Source organism: Orcinus orca, chromosome 7 (assembly GCF_937001465.1).
Source record: "Orcinus orca chromosome 7, mOrcOrc1.1, whole genome shotgun sequence".
Classification (NCBI taxonomy): domain Eukaryota; kingdom Metazoa; phylum Chordata; class Mammalia; order Artiodactyla; family Delphinidae; genus Orcinus; species Orcinus orca.
This window is the reverse complement of record NC_064565.1, coordinates 80,805,495-80,827,592: the sequence shown is the minus strand read 5'-3', so window position 1 is coordinate 80,827,592 and position 22,098 is coordinate 80,805,495. Positions and strand designations below refer to the sequence as shown.

The 22,098-nt window shown below is 34.8% G+C and overlaps 1 long non-coding RNA gene across 1 annotated transcript in view; it reads left to right on the top strand.

The window, feature by feature from the left end:
* LOC125964973 (uncharacterized) overlaps window positions 1–22,098 on the top strand; it is a 214,740-nt gene that overhangs the window by 45,513 nt on the left and 147,129 nt on the right. The window contains exon 2 of the long non-coding RNA XR_007478361.1: window positions 12,014–12,104. This is a non-coding gene — a long non-coding RNA (uncharacterized LOC125964973). The remainder of the gene's footprint in view (window positions 1–12,013; window positions 12,105–22,098) is intronic.

Genomic DNA, 22,098 nt, shown 5'->3' with positions numbered 1-22,098 from the left:
TTGGAGTTTCTTCAATATGCAAAGATAGAGGTTTCTTTAATATAGCAAATTAACAGAAATTTTAATTTAGTATTTAACAACTAAGGAAGGCATATTAGCCTGTCTCCATAGCTATATATTAAAAATACACAAACCTTCAGAGCTAATAAAAAGTTTGAATGTACATTTTAGTATTACATTTGGAAATACATGATCATTTTAAGCATTCTACAATATTGACCAGAGATGTGAAAATTGATGTCTTTATCATTCTTAACAGTTGGTAGTTTTTACAACATGATCCCATGCTAAACTCTGTGCTGAGGGTGTAATATATGTATGTAAGTGTGCATTCAAGTATATACCTATTTACATAAATATGAAATATCATTTAAATGTAGTTTGAAAATATGAAAACAAATACAGATTTATTTTTCATTAGTTTTAGCATTATATTATACTTAATTTAAAAATATAATTTATTGATTTTTTTCTAGTTTTGCAAGTAACTGATATTTATTGCAGAAAAATTGGAAAGTGAAAAAATGTATAAGATGCAAATAACCATAATCTCATTATCCAAATATTTTGTTGTATTTCTTATGGTCTGTTTTCATTGCAGAAATATGCTTGATCAGAGTTGAATGTAGACAAAATTTTATTTTTCTACTATACTTTAAGTAACCCATAGAATACAAGGAATGAGTTTTGCTTCATAGCAAACTGGCCCTTTACCATTCTCCATTTTCCCTCATCCCTCACTCCAGGTTCAAACCCTCCATGTGAATAAATCTTCCACAGAAATTATTATAGTTATTCTCTGTTTTGTTGTCTAACAACACATCTATTTTTCTTCATTAAAAAATGCAGCGTTACAAAACCTAAATCCTAGAAATAGAAAGATCCAAAACAATGTTCCTCTCCAGTTTGATGCTCACTTCTTGTAGTACATTTAATATTGGTGAGCTGTTATGATTTGTAAAAATCTAGAGGCTTCTCTGTCTTCTGTGTCTAGAAAAGCAACTCATATACAGTGGGCACTCAGTAAATAAGAATTGAGTGCATCTCCTTGTTGGATTATAGGTAAAGTGATTGTTGGTGTTTTTACGGACTATGAGTTTATTACCAATAGATATAACTACAGACTATGTAATACAGATCAGCTGAGTATGTAATACTGTTGTATCAATGGCTCTTTTGTAAAACTCTTTATGGTTTTTCCCTATTTTTGTTTATAACTCTGTCCCATGTGGTCTGTTCCCCTTTTATTTTTTATCCAAAAATCAGAAATAATATCTCTATTGAGATTTTCCATTGATATGCATAAGCAACTGTGCCGTTTAAAACTCTTTCAGTTAATGCAACATTGAACTGTAGACATTCCTAGAGTGAAATAAAATGGCTCCCCTTAGACTGACAAAAATACCCTGAGGCACTCTGTTTATTTAAATAGAGTGTTCTTCAGCAAAGTTTGCTCCATCAACAATTAGTGTCTTCTTCATAACTCCTAAATTATTCATTAATGCAAATCCAAAATCTAATCACTTTTTTCTGCAGCAAAGTTGAAAGGAGAAAATTAATGCTATTTATTTCTTTAAAATACACTTTCTAGTTCTTTTGCTATTAATGTGTTTGAATAAATATAATTTTGATATACAAGGTTTCCGTGGCAATTTAAGTTTTTGAATAACAAAAGAAGGATGAAGACAGGATTTTGCTGTTTCTTTTACCTCTCAGAGAGTCCTGACTAATAAAGTGCATCTCCTGTAAACATGAATTTCTTTTTGCTGGCAGCAAAAATTCTGCTAATAGTTTCATAGCCATTTCACACTTGTACATTGACTAGTTTATGGTATATCCTTAACTTGCATCTCCCCTCCTTCCCTGCCAGAGGGCTTCATAAACAGAATAAAGATAAGGCTGCACATTTCTACTTATTACTGTGGAATCATAACTACCATCTCAGGGCACTTTCTCCAAGGTTACCTTCTGGCCAGTGCTCCCTTTTTGTGTTCTTGGCTCCGTTCACTGAGGAAGTAAAATCAGATATTGGTGATTGTTTTAACTATGTAAAGAATGTCTCTTTGTATGTGTGTTTTTAAGTCTTATAGAAACTCTGACTCTTTAGGAAGCTGATCATGTTCACCTTGTTCTTCCTGGTCTGAACCTTAAATTATATACAAATTAATGGCAGTTATTACGGTTATTCTTTTTCAAGTTGTATTCCTGTCTTACTGCTCTTGTTTTTATTTAGTTATAATGCCAAAATACTTTTTATTTCATCTTGTAGTAAAGATTCCTGTAAACCATACTGGAATCTTTCATGGAGTGATGTGGAGTATAACTATAAACATATAGACAGAAATTCATATGTTGTATACAGTGTGCACCTCTGCTATGCTGGCAGAATGACAGCTCGTAGGGCCAGCCGGTAAATTCTTCCCTTCAGTAGGAAGAGATTGTGAGTCGAGAGTAAGATAAAGCACAATCCTTTACTTTTCACACATAGGGGTATGTATTATTCACTTATGGAAGAGTAAATTTCATCCAAAGGCTTAACAATATAGGTAAATGAATAACAAGATAATTCCCTGATACTTTGTGATCTGTGTATAGCCATGACAAAGGAGTATTTATGTTTTAAACGTACAAATAACAAGAAGGGATAATAGCATGATCTGTAACTCTTATGTAAATTATTCCTGGTCATGGGACATAGGCCAAGCCAATCTGAGAATAAAGTTTCATCTGCCCCAATGTTTGTCTCAGCAACAGGGATATGACCCACTCAGACCAATGAGAAGCAATCCGTGTGAAAGACCGAGTCGTGGGGGAAACAAGATCAGACTCTGGACTTTTCAGTATGATAAGTAATCAATCCCTTGTCCAGAGGTTAGGCAGTAAGCATCTGAGTCTCTACTTTATTTTTTAAAAATGCAGTAAATGAAGGTTACTGTGACACTTATGATGGATCAGCAACAATAGTTGAGAAAGCATTCTATGCTACCGACTTGATGCAATGCTCTGCGAAGGCAATCAGGGACCCCAGGTATGTCTGTGTAAATTGTGGATTAAATAGTCCTTAAAGAGACAGTTCATATAGTCCACAACATGAACAACAACATATCCCAGGATTTATGAACTTTATGACCTGCACAAAAGCCAGGTCTAAATGATTAATTTTAGAACTCAGCTGAAGCTTACTCTAATGTTTGATTCAACTTTTTATATGAAAATACAGTTTTGTGCAGCATAGTGGAGAAAGCCAGTTAGGTTATATGAAATTGGCATTGTACTGCCATTTTAACAGTAATTGAGAATCTCCTTTTTTTCAATAATATTCATATTTCCATATTTTATAAAAGATGTTAGTCTTTTGAATTACATATACTCAATTTGAATAGTGTAAACTCTCAACCTTTTCTTTTCAGAGACAGAGCGTTGAATTTTTTGAGATTTGACAAGAAAGAAGTTTTTAATAGTGAATTATAGCTAAAAATAGATTTGTGTTAAAACAATTTTATTGACCACTTCTGGGTCTAAAAAATAGATTAAACTTTTGATTGCAGGGCATTTGTTAGTAAAGAGTTGGAGCATAATTGTTAGTGAGCTTTCAGAAGCCTTTCTTGGAGATAATGTTTGAATAATCTATTGCCAGAATTTGAATAATTTATGCATGAACCAGTGTAGAGTTATAATTGCAATTACAATGTTCAGTTCAGTAGCAATGAGTTGCATTTGAAGTTGGATGCCGATTACTCTGTATAGCTTAGGTTCTGCTTTTCATTTCATTTTTAACAAAGGATTCTGAGTAAAGGGAGATGGCTCAGAGCTTGACAAAAGTTCCCAAGTGAAGTTTTAAAGAGTTTCTTTCTAAAGATTTTTATTTCATTTTATTTTATTTTATTTTATTTATATTCAAAGTCTGAAATCCAATCTTGCATGCTTCTGTGCCATAGAGATAAAGCAAGGGACTGAAAGTGCCCCTGGCTGGACAGAAAGGACTTTTCTACGTTTCTTCTGAAGGAGCAGCTGCTCTTATCAATAATTTCCTGAAGCAATAGTCCTGGAGTGTAAACAATATTTTATACGGATGACAGTGGAACAGAATATGTTATTGCTAAAATTTGTGGAATTCACTGTGGAGAATGGATTAACCCTGTATAACACAGCATCAAATGCATTATATTTTCTGAATTAAATGAAGGGTTAAGAGTTTTTGTATGATGGGAGTCTCAGACTCAAAAAGAAAACAATAATTTTATTTTCACAAATATACAAAAAATGTTATATATCACATCACATTCTAAGTAATTAATATTACTAATCTTAGTGTTTGGTCAGTCAATTCAAATTAAATTTGTAATGTGACATTGAATTTTTGCTTTCTTGAAAAACTTTAAAACTCTACTGAAGTGTTGACAGTTTTAGAGGGCTAATTTTTTTTATTTAAAAAGATGTCAATGGGCCATGAATTATTTTTATATTCTCTGAACTCAACAAACAAACATTTATAAAGACTTTAATTGGTTTGCCCAAAATTAAAACAATTTTAATTGTCTCTGGAGATCAAGCACTTCCATGAAAATCATTTGTTTCTAGAAACTTTGAGATTTATTTTCACTCATTACAGTCAAGTGTCTACAGACCCCTTTCTCCAAATTTTGTTTACTCTTACTACAATATAAGAACATTTCTTAATTTTACCATTCATATTAAAGATGTTCTCAAATGGGGGTATTGACTAGGGAACTGAGAAATATAAAATGAATCTCAGAAGCAGAATTGTGTAACTCTTCCATCACAGATATCCTAGCATATACTGAGTTGTAGATTTATGGACTTAAAAGAAAACTTGAGCTCATTTAGATCTGTACCCCACTCTAAGCAAAAGAAAACAATACAGAAATATTGTAGACATGTTTTGGCAAAAAATCTTAATATCAAATCAAATTATACAGCCTTTTAAAATAACTGTTTTTCTTTTTTCATAAGCCTTACACTCAGGAATATAATTTATTTTTGGTATAATTTAGATCTATTCTCACCTGCTACTTTGTAATTTCTAAATTTATTTTTGAGATCATTGAAAGAATATTAAAGATGAGCTAATTCAATATGAACCCCCCACAGGGATTGAGAAATTTAAAAATCAAGGGTATAACCAAAGATTTATTTTATTTTAAATCTTATTGAATTAAAATCAGTTTTTATTTTTTAGGGACCTTCCAAAGAAATTTAATATTGTATTCTTACTTATTTCAACTTCTTTCAAATGAGAATGAAAAAATAAACAAAATTCAATTCTCACAATTATACCATATTAAGCAAGTTTCAGAACTAATGTATAGTTTGAAGTATAGCTAATGATTACCTTTAGGAAAATATGCATTGCAAAATCCAAATTCAGTTGATAAAATTTGTTTTCAGTGTTCTCTTCTTTAAAAATGATCAACAGAGATGAATCTATTTGGACTATAGTAATTTATAGTTGGCTAATTACAGGGTGGACTTTATAAAGAATTAATTTTGACTAAGCAACATAATAATGTGATCAACATTGTAAGATGCTATGTTTGAAGAGAACATACTTAAGAAAAAATCTGATTTTCACATTTATTATACAGGAGTTAGTGGATAGGAGCGTGAACGTTGCAGTTAGACTGATCTGCCCCTTAGTATGTGTTGTGGTCTTGGACAGATCAGTTGGGAAAGTCAGTTTGCTTATCAGTAAAAAGTAGTTACCTGATAGGATTACTATATATATATATATATATATATATATATATATATATATATATATATTTGTGTGTGTGTGTGTGTGTGTGTGTGTGTTTGTGTGTGTGTGTGGTACACGGGCCTCTCACTGTTGTGGCCCACTGTTGTGGCCTCTCCCGTTGTGGAGCACAGGCTCCGGACACGCAGGCTCAGCGGCCATGGCTCACGGGCCCAGCCGCTCCGCGGCATGTGGGATCTTCCCGGACTGGGGCACGAACCCGTGTCCCCTGCATTGGCAGGCGGACCCTCAACCACTGCACCACCAGGGAAGCCCTACAATTATTTTATTATATGTTAAAGCACATAGAATATTACCTGACCCATAGTTAGCATTCTATAGTATTTGCTGTTAATTATGGTGTATATATAAGTAGATAGCATTTATTTTAGGTGAATTTATCTTTTTTCCCAAAGTAGTGCCTTCTACTTGGAAATGTGAGAAACAGCAATTTTGATATAATTCTATAAAATTCTATTAAAAAAAGACATGGTCATTAGTCATGAAAATTATCTTTAATTGGAAAATGAAATCACATGCCACTGTTAAATGGAAGAATGATGTGGAATATTATAGTACATTTTTCTGAAATTGGCATCTAAATTATTAAATATACAGGTTTTCCCCTGGAAAAAAATTGTAGTTTGAGGTCTTTCACTAATTTGGGTGGTTTCTTTTTTTCCTAATTAGTCTGAATCACTAAGGTTTTCCTTTGTTTATAAAATATCAGTTCATGACCAGGTGTACAAAAGGGAAGAAAGTACTTTCTATCAATAACTTTATGTATTCAATATATTCATTTATTTTCATTAATTATTTATAGAGGATTTATAATGATATATGCACTGTAAATACATAGATGTATATTTAGTATATAAATATACATTATATATAATTAAATATATCTGTAATATATAGTTATATAAATATATATATATATAAAAATTCTCCCAACAAACTTGTGAGGTTGTCATATTCTTCTTTTATTATAATAAAGGAAATAGCATGGAGAGAGATTAGGTTAATTAATATACGACAATACTGTGATTTGAATCCAGGTTGCTCTGCTCTGAAATACATGCTTTTTCCCAAAATACCATATTGCTCTCGTAGATAGCCATTTTAGGCCAGTGATGCATGTTATAACTAAGGATGACTTAGTATGGCAAGACCAGAACGTCAGGAATGTTAGAGATTGAATTTATGTTAAATGACTTAAATATTAACCTAAAAAAACCCAAACAAGCTCAATAAATAACAGTGGGCCAGTGTGTTAGTATTTATTAACAATCTTGCTGAGTTTATAAGTTTTCTGAGTCAGTGTTTACTAGCCATGCTATATTTTAAATGCAAATTACAATGATTGAGCACATTAGATCATTTAGGAACACTTGAACAGTGTGTCAGCATCTGATGAAGAGGAAGTAGGCCATTCTACATGAAATATTTGTTACTAAGGAACAGTTTATTAATGTTAATGTATTTTCAATCCTGTGGGTTAAAATAAATACAAGATTTGACCTAAACTCTTTCTAAAATAGGGTGCCATACCTTTAAGCATGTTTCTATCCCTAATTCAAGGATTTTCAGGAGACCTAACTGGTGAACTTATAGGCTTATGTATATACAGGCATACTTCATTTTATTTTGCTTGGCTTTATTGCACTTTGCATGTATTGCATTTTTTTACAAGTTGAAGGTTGTGGCAACCCTTCATTGAGCAAGTCTATTGGCTCCACTTTTCTAACAGCGTTTGTTCGCTTTGTGTTTTTGTGTCACATTTTGGTAATTCTTGCAATATTTCAGACTTTTTCATTATCATTATATTTGTTTTGGTGATCTGTGACCAGTGATCTTTGATGTTACTGCTACAACATGCTGAAGCTCAGATAATGGTTAGCATTTTTTAGCAATAAAGTATTTTTTAATTAAGGTATGTACATTGTTTTTTAGACGTAATACTATTGCACACTTAATAGACTAAAGTATTGTGTAAACATAACTTTTATATGCACCAGGAAACCAAAAAATTTGTGTGACTCACTTTATTGTGATATTAGTTTTATTGTGGTGGTCTGAGGTATGTCTATAATAGATGATTCATAGAATGATATTCTAAGGATACTCTAAAATATTTCTCATAAGCAGTTTTTTCTAATATGATCAAACAGATATTTCTGTCAGGACTTGAAAGAGACTAGAAAACACAACTTCCTGAAGTTATGTCTCTTTGTATTTAGTCCCAGATGGAGTTCCGTTAAGCTTTTTATATTGTATGCATTTAAAAATCTCTTTTGAAGATGGTATACCTATTAACTAATAAGTTACTTGATGGAAAAATGTACGGAAGTAATTCTAAAGGATATATTATATTAATATACATTATTTCCCCAGAAATAGAACAACATCCACTGTAGTTTTAAAATGGATTGTTCTGAATTATGGGCTGTTGCTTCTGAAACCTGTAATAGCTTTATATAACCTTATGCTTTACATCTTAGATGAGCCTTTACACGTGTTCCTCTTGTATAAAATAGGGTGGTGATCAACTGCAGGTTATCACTGAGTGGAGGAAGTCTGCATAATGATTAAAAAAATTAGATTTAGGGTCAGCCACTTTCTAGCTCCATGATCTTGATCAAATTACTTGACTTTCTTAAAGCTTCAGTTTATGTGTTTGTGAAATGAGACCAGATAACTACATGCTTAATTATTTAGTAAATGTCTGTTATCATTATGGAAATCATGGGTAACATTTTCTTATCCATCGTGGCAGGAGATATAAGCAGCTAATTTTCTAACTCTCAATTCCAAATGTGTCTGTTATTGGCCACATAAACCATTGAAGAATAGTAAAATGTTTGATTTTAATATAAGAACTTCAAGGTAAGCTTTTATTAAAAAATGTAAAAAGCTGTTTCTTTACAGCTGTGTATAATATTTACATAGTTCTGTTCACACGGGTCCAGAACTGCATATCCACAGAGCTATTAGCATCTCAATTGAGAATGTCTAAAAAGATTTTAGCAACAGATGCAAAACAGCTGCAGTGCTATTTCAATAATAATAATGGATAGATTTATTTTCTGTGGGCTCTCTTTTATACATTCTGAGCTGACACTAACATTTAGGACACAAAGGAAATTAAATAATAACCAAAAAATCACATTTTCTTGGGTGAGGAAAACTCACCCAAGAGTTTTACTATTACATATGCAATAGTAATTAACTGTCAAAGTCTAGTGTATTCTATAAGATCACGCCGAATTGCAATATCAGCATTAGCACTGAACAGTAGGATGAATGTGTATCAAAGTTTACAAATTAGTTTCTCTAATAACACACACTGCTTTGTAGTGAAATTTGGTTTGGATATCATTTTGATTCCAAACAAGTTTAAGAGGATGAATAATTTACATATTGATACTATTGACAACCCTTGCCATAGTTTGAATTTCTTTTTAAAAAATTGCTTCCTGGTTCTAAAAGATGCTCCAAATCTGAGATTTTGTTTAATATGCCTCAATATGAGATATAGCTATAGTTAATTGCGAAAGTATTGATGCAGTATTTACTATATGCTGCTGGAGAGTAGAGAAGCTGCAAAAGAAGTGAAATGAATGAGCTCCCCAAAGAGTGTTCAGTATAATTCAAGCCATGAAATGGCTTAAATAACTTCGAGGTGGCAAACCCTGTGATTCAAGAAGGATACTGGGCTGAATAATAACATGGAAACTAGAAGGGCATTCCTTTTGGGGAGGTAAATATAGTATCAGTTTTTGACAAATTACATTTCAGATAACGGTGGGATATCCAAGAGGGATTTCAACGTGATGGTTGTTATATCTGTTTTCATTCTGCTGGTCAACCCATTCAGTGATTCTCTATTTCATTTAATACATTATTCATATCTAATATCTTCAAATGATTTTTCTTTAAAACCACACGCCCTTGCTTCATGTTTGTAAGATTCTCTATTTTCTCCCATAAGATAGTAATTCTGCTTTAAATTCAGGTTCTTTCTGTTTCGTTAGTTCTGCTTCCTTAGGTGTAGTTCTTCTGCTTATTGTTCTTATTTCATAATGCTAAGTACCTTGAATGTCTTAGTTTTGTGGAGGTGAGTGCCGATTCACTTCTCCTGAGAGTGTCATCCTCCTCTGCTTGCCATGTGCATTTGGGAGAGGAGCAAATCCTGTAGCCTGGGTCTGAACTCTTTGCCCTGGTTTGGGGAAATGAGCGTGATGTGTTTATAGGTGCAGTGTTTTTTTCTTTTTCTTAGTTTGACATCTTAAACCAAAGGAAATATTTGCCCTCCTATTGTTTGCCAGGGTTTATTTAGCTGATCTGGCTGGCTGAGCAGATGTTACCTTTCTTGTTCAAGACCACCTGTAAAAATCTCCTAAAAATTTAAACTTGATTAAAATAGAAGGTTTATTCAATGTAGATTAAAACAGTTATTTCTCTTTCAAATATTAGTTCTATCTTTTAAAGGATTTCCAGTTGAGATTTATCCTATAGGAAATAGGATGTAGTGAGTTAAGTAGATAGTGTAGGTTTGCATTTCACAGTCTTCTTGCTAGGGTTGGTCTCAGAAAGGATTGTGGAATGTGCATATTCATCTTGTTGGTGTCCCTACATCCTTTAGGGTCATTATCCCATCTCTGAAACTTCACCCTATCCTAACCACACAAATAGCCACTGGGTGTTCAGAGTTCTTTATAAGGACTTAGCCAAACCCAAATCACTTAAGACCCCACTACAGATGTAGTATTTTAATCCATAGGAGCCACCAATGGCAGTGCAATGAAAGTCCTTCTCCCTTTTTCAATAGTTTATTAGAAATTATGTTTCCTTTCATTAGAAATGAAAAAATTAAGGTTTGAAAGACATTTTTGGTAGACTTGGGCTAAAAATAGTATGCAGTAATACTCCACATTTTCTTGGATCTGATGAAATAATCATTGAAAGACATCTTTTATATATTAGTGTGTGTATATATTCAAAGATATGTGATATGGCCAAAATTTTTTGACAAGATGAAATTGTGTAAATTACCTCTATTTTCCCACAGTCAGTTTAATTTACTTGTTATGATTTCAGTATGTTGTTATTATATATTTGTCTCAGTTACATTTAATGAGCCATTTATGTCTATCTGCCTGCCTGTCTGTCTCTCTGTCTGTATCTATGTATCTGTCTGTCTATCCATCCATCCATCTGTCTATGCTGCATTTATCTTGGTACCTATGATTGATACCAGCAGCAAAATAAAAATTCTTTTGGTTCATTTTATTATGGAATATTAACTTGCTGTTGTAATGCTGAACTTTGGTTACAATTAAAAATAGGAAAGTATTTAAAAAGACAAATTGAGCCATTGATGACAAGAATACTTGACAGTGTTGTAAAGTCCATCATACTTTGATTTCATTTCTGAGAAATTGCTTCACGGTGAGTTGTGTGATCCTAGGACATGTATTTTTATTCATAAATTCAAACTTGATTTTTGACAAATATAAAAATTAGCTCTCCTAACCTCCGGTTCTAATTCATACTGATGGAACACAAAATCTTGTCCTCAAATTCAGTCATATATTTTGTAAATAACTTTAAAGTTGAAATATTTTCCCTTTTGGATAATTTATTTTTCTTGTTTAATTTATAGAAGATCCACCTACTGGAGTATTAGAAAAATATGACAACATAAGACTGTGGGATACATGTTTGAGTCATGATATATAATTGACTCCATTTAATAAATACCTATTAGTGAAATCATCTAAGTGATAGGCATTTATTGATAACACTGTCCAGTTCCCCTAAAGAAACAAAGATGAATTAAAACACTGTTTTCTAGCTTTTTGTAGCAAAAAATATATACACAATAAACTGATACATTTGTTGTCTATGATTTTGGGTAGTGTTAAACATGATCTATATCTCTTATATTTACTGTCAAGTTCCAAATTGTGATAGAACATTTAGAAAGATGACCTTCTGTACTCTAAGATACTTTCTACATTTAGATATAATATCTTTAAAAATTACTGGAAATATTATCATTTAATTTATTTAGTATTAAGCCCTTTTTAAGACTTGAGACAAATGATACTTTTAAAATTATACATGTATGCCTGGGGCTTCAGGTTTTGAAATCTAATAAAAAATGTTTAATGCTAAATAATTTAAAAACAAAAATCATTCACAGATTAATTAGAGACTCAAGCTAATTATTATGTACATTTTATTACTCGACAGACAAATTGCTACCAAGTCAGCCTGTTGTAGCTGAACAGCTATTGTAGACCCTCATAATCTGACTTCATAATGGAGACTGCCACATTCACTGGTAAGAGTATTTCTGCTTTGTTGGTTAGTGAAGCTGTGATACTTCAAAGCTAGCAATTAATTTTTGGTTAGAAATATGCCTTTGACCTCCCTCTAGATGGAAACAACAAAAAATTTTAAAGAATAAAAGGAAATTAAAAAAAAAAAAAAAAAGGAAATAGTATACTGGTTTACTTAAACTATATGACTTGGTGCATGTCTGTGTTTGGTGTGTTTGAGTTGGAGAACAAGCTGTACATTAACATAATTATATATATTTTTTAAAGAAGAGTGTTCTTAGGAAGCCATCTAGGGAAATAGCCTATGACAGGCAACATTTAATCAAGGTAAGTTCTTTAAGATTAGTTAAATTTGCAGGGGCTAGTTGAGAAGTCAGTTGTATTAATAGTTTGAATTTAGCTCCAAATGATGGCAGGGCAAGAGTTAGTTGAGATAAAGAGGCTCAATCTGCAAGGCAGAGATGGAACTTGTAGGCAACTCAAAGATAACTCAAGCAAAGGGAAATCCAACAATGGAAGAAGAGAAGGGAAAAGAAAGTTGAGAGGGCAGGACTCTTGTCTCCTTTGCCTGAAATGCTTTTTGTCTCCTTGCCTACCTGGCTAACTCCTTTTTATCCTTCAAGCATTAGCTCAAATCACTTAGTCTTATTTTCTGTCCTCACTCTAGTTTCTATTCTGTATTTCCACTGCACTTGGCACATACTACTATTTCTGACCTTGCCTGGAAATTTTTAGTTATTAGTTTCTTTAACGATCTCTGTCTTGAGACACAGGAAAGTTGTCTCGTTTATCTCTGCATTGTCAGTACCCAGAAAAATGTCCCATACATAATAGTTGTTGAATAAATACATGTTTGTATTTCTCCAGGAAAGATGGTGAATGGATTTTTAAAATTCTAAGTTGTGCTCTGGATATTTGCAATTTTTGAATGATAGTTAGCTGGCATTAGAATTATTAGACAAGTAGTAGCCCTTACTGCTCATAAATGGAAAATGTAGGGAGAGACCTGGAGCCTTTGTAAAAATGTCAGTCTAGATTGATTACGAACGTGGTGCTGAAGGCTGGCAGCAAAGCTCAGGTAATAGGCACAGCTGGGTTGTTGCAGGTGTTTGCAGAAAGGGCTAATCAAGGGAGTTGCTTAGCACAGCAAAGGCAAAAACTTTTCTCCCAAACCTTAATTTTAAACCTCACATGCAAGGAGGAATGAAATCTGTGCAGACTGTTCCAGGAGTTTATAGGAACTAACTACTAAATGTGCAAATGGGAGCTTGTTTGAAGTTTCAAGCAGAGGAGCACAGCAACTTGTATACCCTTCACTAAAGAACCATCCTCCTCTGTGAGGGAAGGTCATCCTCTTCCACGGAGTGCACAGCCTGTACAGATGTGAAATTCAAGGTGTCTTTTTTTCAGAATGGTTATGCCTTTAGAACAGAAGATCTTAGACAGAATTAGAAAACATAATCTAAGATGGAAACCTTACATTGTAGGATCTTGTGGAGGGAGAAAGTTAAAACTAAAGGGCCACGTTAGAGAACCAAAATAGGAGGGAGGAGGAATATTAGACCCAAGAATCTATCTAACAAGCATGTAGCTCTTCCCACAGAATTAGCACTGGGCTTTTGGAAGGAGATCATCATAGCATGTTCTACAGATCAAAATGAATAAGTCACAAAGCTGGAAAGAATGAAGAGACCTTCTTTATATAACAAAACAGAGCATCTGGGGCTTAGCAGCTCCTATGGAGTAGTATAAGCATGTTTGACTTGGCTAGTTGGTAGCTGTGTTGTGGGTATTAATATCCCCATTTTTCAGATGAGGAAACTGAGGCACAGAAAGTTTAAGTAACTTTTCCATGTACCTATGGTGGAGTCAGATTTGTCCTTAGGCAGTAGGGCTTCAGAGTCTATGTTCTTTGTCAATATTCTATGTCAGAAATCAAGGTGGTTTTAATAATGATGAAAAAGCAGAATTAGGAAACCTAGCTTGATCACTCATTAAAATTAGCTTTCTAATGCATATATCCTAAATTGAAGTTATCCACCCTAACATTGTCCGAGTTGGACAACCACAGCCTTGTTCCCAGAGGTTGAGCCTATTCCATAAAACATTCAACACAGATAAGTAGAGAATTCAAGTGCATGGAGGGCAGGATGCCCCGAATGAGAGACCAAGGCTGACCAGGTATGCGCAGCTTTTTCTCACAATCTCTCTAATTTGATATTCCCTTGAAAAGTATAATGCGATGGAGGGTGTACTTTCCTAAGGAGTGGGAATTACTTCTGCTTTATGGAAATGCTCACAGAGAGCACTTAGATATGATGGGTTGGAACATGCAATCAGAATATGGAAAAGCAAATCATATTTTATTTAATTCTGAAATAGGAAGCAGAATTGAATATGGTTTGGTGTGTGGTCTCCAGAGGCAGCAGGCCTATTTTGGATTCTAGATCTACCGCTTATTAGCTGTGTGGTCTCAGGCAATTTATTTTATCTTTCTCAGACTCAGTTTCTTTATCCTGAAAATGGAGATAAGAATACCTGTCCTTCGGAGTTGTGACATTGTATATGAAACATCTATTGAAATAGTCCAGATCTAAGCCTTTCGGGTGAAGAATCTGACAAGTGGGTTTCTAATTGGGGTACATATTCCTCCTCAGAAACATTGCTCTGCAGGCTTAGGATTCAGAGGCAAGGCCTGACTGCTTCTTGTCAATGTGAGATGTTGAAGACGTAGATTTTTCTAATTAACTCAAGATGGCAACCTCCCAAAGCTGTCTGTTTTCAAGATTGTAGGTATTTCATTTTCATTCTGTTGTGATAAAGAGGAATGTGGTGAAGATGATCGGAATTACCTCCTATTATGAGCTTGTTAATTTGTCTGCTGTAATTTTCTAAGCGTTTTCTTGGAACACATCCAGAAATTTATAAAAGAGATCATCTTCCATTTCATACTGTTACAGGCTGTGAAACAATAAGTAATTTGAGATAATAAGTATTGTAGCTTATGCAAACATATATAAATACCAAACATGCTGGAAGCAAGTACACCACCAAGCAAGACTAGAGAAGCTATATTTTTAGCAGAGTTTACTGTTGTATAAGATGAGATAAAGGTATGGAAATATGCTAAGATGTTAGTACACTCATTGCATTAATCATTTGTCCAATAAGTATTTATTAAGTACATCATATGAAAGAGAGATACCAAATATCCAATTCAAAGATAAAGGTGCATATATCATACAAAATCACAGCAGCATCAGATGAAACAAACTGCTTTATTTGTACTAAAATATTTGTAAAAATTGAATAATTGCATTATGAGACACTTTCATAATGCACAGATGCTGATTGAAATACGGCTGACTATTGCTGTTTGTTTTATTAGATTAAATAGGTCTTTATATTTGGACTGGTATATATCATAGAATCATCTGTAAGCCCTCTTTTATTTCAGTTCTATAACAGATTCATTTTTAAACTACTTTGGTATAATTTCAAGCTTTTAGAAAAGCTGTAAGGCTACTACAGAAAACTCTCATATAGCCCTTAGCCAGATTCACCAATTCTTAAATTTTGTACCTTTTTTTTTCTTTTGGCTGCACCGTGCGGCGTGCAGGATTTTAGTTCCCTGACCAGGGATTGAACCCATGTGCCCTGCGGTGGAATCATGCAGTCTTAACCACTGGACCGCCAGGGAAGTCCCAGTTACCTTTGTTTTAATCTGCAGTATTTTTGAATAATTTCCAGAAATTTTGCTTTTTACTAAGTACCCAAGGACATTGCTAGAAAGATTTGTGCTGAAGAGAAATCTGTGAGCCAGGTGTTTAAAATCTTTAGCAAATGAGGGGTACATATCAGTGATCAAGAGGACTAGGAATGTAAAACCTATTGGTATTAGTCTCAAAATTTCTAGAAATAACGATCTCTATATCCCTGGGCTTGTCCTGTTATCCAGTCTTTATTGACTTTGTCCATTGACAGGGCAGAACTTCAGCCACCACTCTGATGGGCTACGTCCTAGATCTGCATCTTTGCAAAACTTTGTTATTGCTAACCTGATAAATTCAGATGTTTGCTTCAGATCACAACTTCCTAGCTTTCTTCCTACCCACTTATTTCTTCCTGTCTTCTTCCTTCCCTGAATTCTTTAGATCTCATGGTTCATCATATCCATGAATAGTCTCACAACCTTTTCTCATTGTCATTCTGTTTTGCTAACCTAATAAAACCCCTGAACTGGGTAAATCCAACTATCCACTTTCTTTGTGCTTAATCTTATGTTTTGGGCAGAGGTGAAAAGATTATTGCTACTACAGATTCATGGTCTCCAACTTCATCTACGCTCTCCTCAGTTCCGGGCAAGCCTAGCCACAATCTTCCTTTCTTCACTGTGACCATTGAAAATCTTGTCTCATCACTTCTTGGACATATTTAGTAATTATCTCATTTCTCTTCTGTAATTTCAACCTCTACCCTTTTATAGAACCCTTCCCTTTAAAATGTAATCCGCTATACTCTCACATGGGGAGGAGACCCTCCTGTAGCCCCTGTGTATTCAAGATTTTTAAGTGCATCTACCCACATATCCCCAGCTAAAGTCTCCAGGACCCACTTCGTCCTTATTGGAACTATAAAATCAGAGTCTTGCCTGGGCTGAGAATTCAACCTTTTATGAAGTTCTCCTGCTTTTAAGATTAGGTCCTGAGCCTGGTTCTCAGTACAGTAAGCTCTCCAGTTACAGAAAGTTGGTGATTCTTTAAAATCTGACAAAGCAGTTCTCTGGATTTCAGTACTTTGCTTTCAGTTGGTGATTGATGGTCCTGAATTAGTTATTTCCTTTCTTCAAAGCATCACTGGTACTCAGCAACAGCTATTCCATTCCAGAGTCCTTACAAATACTATTTCCCTCACACCTCTCATATGCCAGAGATACTGTACAAGTAGTGCATACTCTTCAACATGTGTCCTGTTCCATGCACTCCATGTAAAAGTATAAACAATTACACTCCTACAGCATGTCAGAGATTATCAATATCACACCCACCACCAGTGATCGTGGGTCCATTACCAGCTGACTGATGGATAATCTAACTTAGAATCCCATAGACTCAGCTTCCTAGGATAATTCTCACTACCAGTTTTCTGACTCAACCCTAAAAACAGAATATGAGGCAGATTCAGTTGTACATCATTTTCTGAGAGATTCAGTTGTACATCATTTTCTTCTAAAAAAAGAAAACAGTAGGGAGTGAGAGAAGCAAAATAGCAAAGGAGAAAAAGCTGAGCTCGAATAAAGTCTGGGATTGACCTAATTCACGAGGGATCACACCACAGAGTTCTGGCCAACTTGAGACAAAAATGCTGTCCTATTGTACTGTACACCTGTTGAACATTGACTCTGTGTTGCCCTAAATGTGAGGTGTCATCAGCCAGAGGCAATCCTCTAGAGGAAGGGAGTAGTTGTTAGCAGCCTACCCTATGGCAAGTAGGCTAGCAGTAGCCTGTTAAAAATGCTGCTACATGGATGCTCCTCAAAAACATGATATTGAGAGAGGGAAAAATAGATACAATATAGTACATACTGTGTGATTTCATTTATGTGAAATTCAGAACAGGCAAAAGTAATACGTGATCAGAGTGATGGTTGCCACAGGGTGAGGAAAATACACTTATGGGAAAAATGAGACTTGAAAATGTTTCATATCCTTATCTCTGGTGTTCCAGAATCAGGTATGGACTAGGGATGAGAGATCGAAAAAATGCTAAATATTTGGGTCCTCACTCAAAATACGATTAAAGATTTGTGCACAGAGTAGAAAAGAGGAATCCTATGAGTTGAGGAATGTCATTTTGACCACTGCCTCCACCTAAATTGTGAGGGAACTTTCTTGCTTGCTTGCTTTCCCCCTGAATTATCAACGTGTTAATTAACCCTACACCTGTTGCACTCCTATTGGATATAAGACCTTTTCTCTTTTTCTTCTTCATTTTTATTTAATTTTTATCCCTATTTAGTTATGTATTTTTCTATTCTTCTGCTTTTCCAGCTGCCAATTCAGAAAACCTTTCTCTGGCATGGCTTTTGTTCCAAACTCCTTCCCAACACTCGATATTGTATTATATGAAATATGATTACTTTGAGTAAGCCCCATTGGAGCTGCTCCTTATAAAAGCAATTTATATGGTTATAAATACATCACTTAAGTTTAAGCACCCAGTTTTAACAACTCATGCTGCTCCCCTGGGACTCACAATTCACTCAGAGCCTTGCATGTCAGAAACATTGAATCAAACATGTACAGCATAAAAAGTGTCTATCCACACAAACCTTTATCCCTCACACTGTTTAAATATTGGTTGAATACATGGATGCCACAACTTTATTTTTTACCAAAACATTTATTTCAGTCATTCCATATATTTACAGCATTAGAATCAATATATGAGTTATGCTGTTGTGTTCAGAAGAAACAATTACAAACTTGTGATGAAAAGAGGAATAATGCAGAATTCACGCATTATTACATGGTGTGAAAAATGATATTGCCATATATCGCAGGAACGTAGATTATCTTAAAGTTCACTGGTTACTTTCATAATCCTTTTTCCATCTTTGAAGAAATATAAAATAGAGATTTTAAGCAAGAACCATAAAGTAAGAATAAAGAAATTATGAAAATAACTTAGAGTCACCTTTGCTATTTTGGTATAAATGCATAAATTTCAACTGAGGAAAGACTTGTGAGATATTCTGAAAGCAGATAACAAAGAACTTTTTATAGTACTGATGATTACATTGATTTCTGGCAGCTATCAATTATAACTGATGTCCACTATAATTCTGATTGATGTTTAATGCCAGTCATTTCCAATTACTTTGGTTTAACAAAGAAAAAGTTCCTATGGAAATGTATTTACCTGCTTGACAACACCTTTGGCAGCTTTCCTTATTATGAATCTGCTTTTGACATTGTCTGTGTGTCTTTAGTACTTTCATTGTATCCTACTCTCTACTCTCTCCCTTTTTTTCATTCCCCATCTCAACTTCTTCATGTGAACTATACAAGGGAGAACTTGACATTCCAGGCCTAAGAAAAATATGTAGCTGTCTGTCCACAAACAGATGGTATTTTATACCTCTATCTATATCTAGCTCTATATCTATCTATCTATCTATATTTCTGACATGTAAAATTAGAGTTTTAAGTTTTGTATACTTATGTACTTATATATATGTACTCATATATATGTGTATATGTGTATATATATATATATGTGTTTATGTGTATGTGTGAGAGAGAAGTTGCAAGGGGTGTATGGGAGAATTACATTTTTTCTTCTTTTTAAAAAAAATTTATTTATTTGTTTATTTATTTATTTATTTATGGCTATGTTGGGTCTTCGTTTCTGTGCAAGGGCTTTCTCCAGTTGCGGTGAGGGGGGCCGCTCTTCATCTCGGTGCACGGGCCTCTCCCCGTTGTGGAGCACAGGCTCCAGATGCGCAGGCTCAGTAGTTGTGGCTCACGGGCTTAGTTGGTCTGCGGCATGTGGGATCTTTCCAGATCAGGGCGCGAACCCGTGTCCCCTGCATTGGCAGGCAGATTCTTAACCACTGCGCCACCAGGGAAGCCCTCTTCTTTTTTTAAAATTTGATGAAGTGTTATTAACACTTTTCTATGTGATTACTCAATGATTATGACCATAAATAACATCGTCATAATTTATTGCCTTGAAAACACAGGTGGAACCTTGAAGCATTTATCATCTGTGGTGATCCGCAATGTGTTTTATATTACCAACAAGATTTTATATGTCTGTCATATGTCTATATGTCTATGTGTCTGTTTGAAATAAATAGTACTGGAAGCCCTGATGAAAAAACATTATCAAATAATCCTTCCTGAAAGAGGATGAGAGAAAGAGGGAGATATTAGAGTTCTAATCACCTAACTTTAGTGGCTTTGATATATTTAAAATCTGCAGTGCTAATTTGGTACAAAGTCAGGGACACTGCAGGGACTGGTTGGAATTTTCATTGTGACACAGGTGAAGGATTAAATCTTTTCCTGTTTTGTGTGGTGTCTTTGGATTTGATTGATTGATTGATTGGTTGATTTTTAGTCTAAGTTTGAACCTTTCTCTCTAAGATCTCCAATCATCAGATAAGTTTTGCTGTAGTAACAAGCTACTTTAAAATTTCAGGGGCTATGGTACAAATATTTATTCCTTTTTCATGCTACGTGATCACTGAGGATCAGTTCTGACTCTGTTCCACCTTGAGTCCAGAACTCTGGACTCAAGAATGAGGAATTAGCCACTATCTGGAGCATTGCAAGTTCTCATGGCAGAGAGAAAAAAATATAGTGCACTGGCTTTTACAGCCTCTGCTCAGAAATGCTACTTAACCACTCTGGTCATGTTTCATTGTCCTAAGCAAGTCATATGGCCAGGCCTGATTTAAATGGTGTGGTATGTAATAACCCCCCAGGGAAGGCAGTGAAAAATATTTGTGATCAAAATACAATCTACAGTGGGTTCTTTTCATTCCAAGGCAAGAAATAAATGGGCTTAGAACTTCTTTCCTCTTAGCAAGGTGTCTTATAAGGAAAAAAAAGCCCAGAAATCATCAAAGCTCTTTATCTGTCTCTAGTTAAGGTAACTCACAATCTAACTCAGCTTCAGATGTCAGTAATCAAAATGCAATGTTGCCCGTTATCTCTTCCTCCTACCTTTCTCATAGACCTTCAGTAGTAGTAGGTGGGGATTTGGAAGTTCTCTCTCTTTTGACCTTGGAAATACAACTAATCTGAATGACTATCATTCAGCTTTGCTGGAGTAATAAATAAATCCTAAAATCCCAAGGCTTAACACAATAAAGGTTTATTTCTTGCTCAGACAAAATATGATACAATTTGACTGTTTGTCATAGGCTGGCTTCCCCAGAAAGCAGACTCTGAGATGAAGATTTGTGTCCGTGGAGGTTAGTGGTGGGGGAGCCCTTGGAGTCAGCATCAGTGGGTGAGGCAAGAAAGTAGGATTGGGCAGAGGGAAGAGTTGAACTATAATGCTGTCTTACCAGAGGCCTCAGTTAATCTCACAGGAAGATCTGGAGCTGGGCTAGTTCTTCAGGGTTGTCTTACGTGGGGATTGCGGGAAGGCTGTTATACTTCTGTATTGACCAGTTATTAGGTGTGTGTTACCCCTAGAGAAGGGTAATAGTTTTGGCAAAGAAGCTCTCTTCTGCCGAGGAAATCTCCAGAGTTCAGCTCAGCTGAGAGCAGTCACCACTGATGAAGGAATCTTGGTGGCACAACAGAGCATCCCCTGTGATTGTCCTCCTCCATTTTTATAGGTGGACCATTGAGAACTTGTGCTTCCTAAACATGCCATGGCAGAAGACAAAGGAGCTAGCGGTCTCTACCCACCTTTCATTGTCCCATACCAAGTCACATGGCTCTGAGCTAACTGCAAGTGCAGCTGGGAGAGAGAGGAGCACAAATGTGTTTATTGAGTGCTAATAATCTCTAACACACTGCCTGATTTACTAGATGATAATTTTTGGTGCCTGAAAGAACTTGCTTTCACCAAGAAATGTTTATTGTGCAGGTGAAATTTATGTAACATTTTTCCAAATTTAGGGACTGGGTTATTTATTTGGATTTGTTCTATTTCAGGATTGCTCTGTATAAAGGTAATGAATATTTTATTTATCACCTCTCTCTTTCTGATTCAGAAGAATGCTTGTTGCCATCTGGAATCACAGAGAAAAGAAATAACTCTTCTCTGAAATCACCGTTTATGCCAAGTACATAAGTTGCAGTGTCATACTACAGTGAATTTAGAGAATATAGTAGAAATTTTTGTTAGGATATAGTTTCATCTGCAATATGAAAGTTTGTTTCACTTACATAATAAACTGTAAGTAGAAGGTCCAGGTATGGCAGCTCTGCTCCATGAAGTCCAGGGACCCAGGTTCCTTCTGGTTGTTGCTCT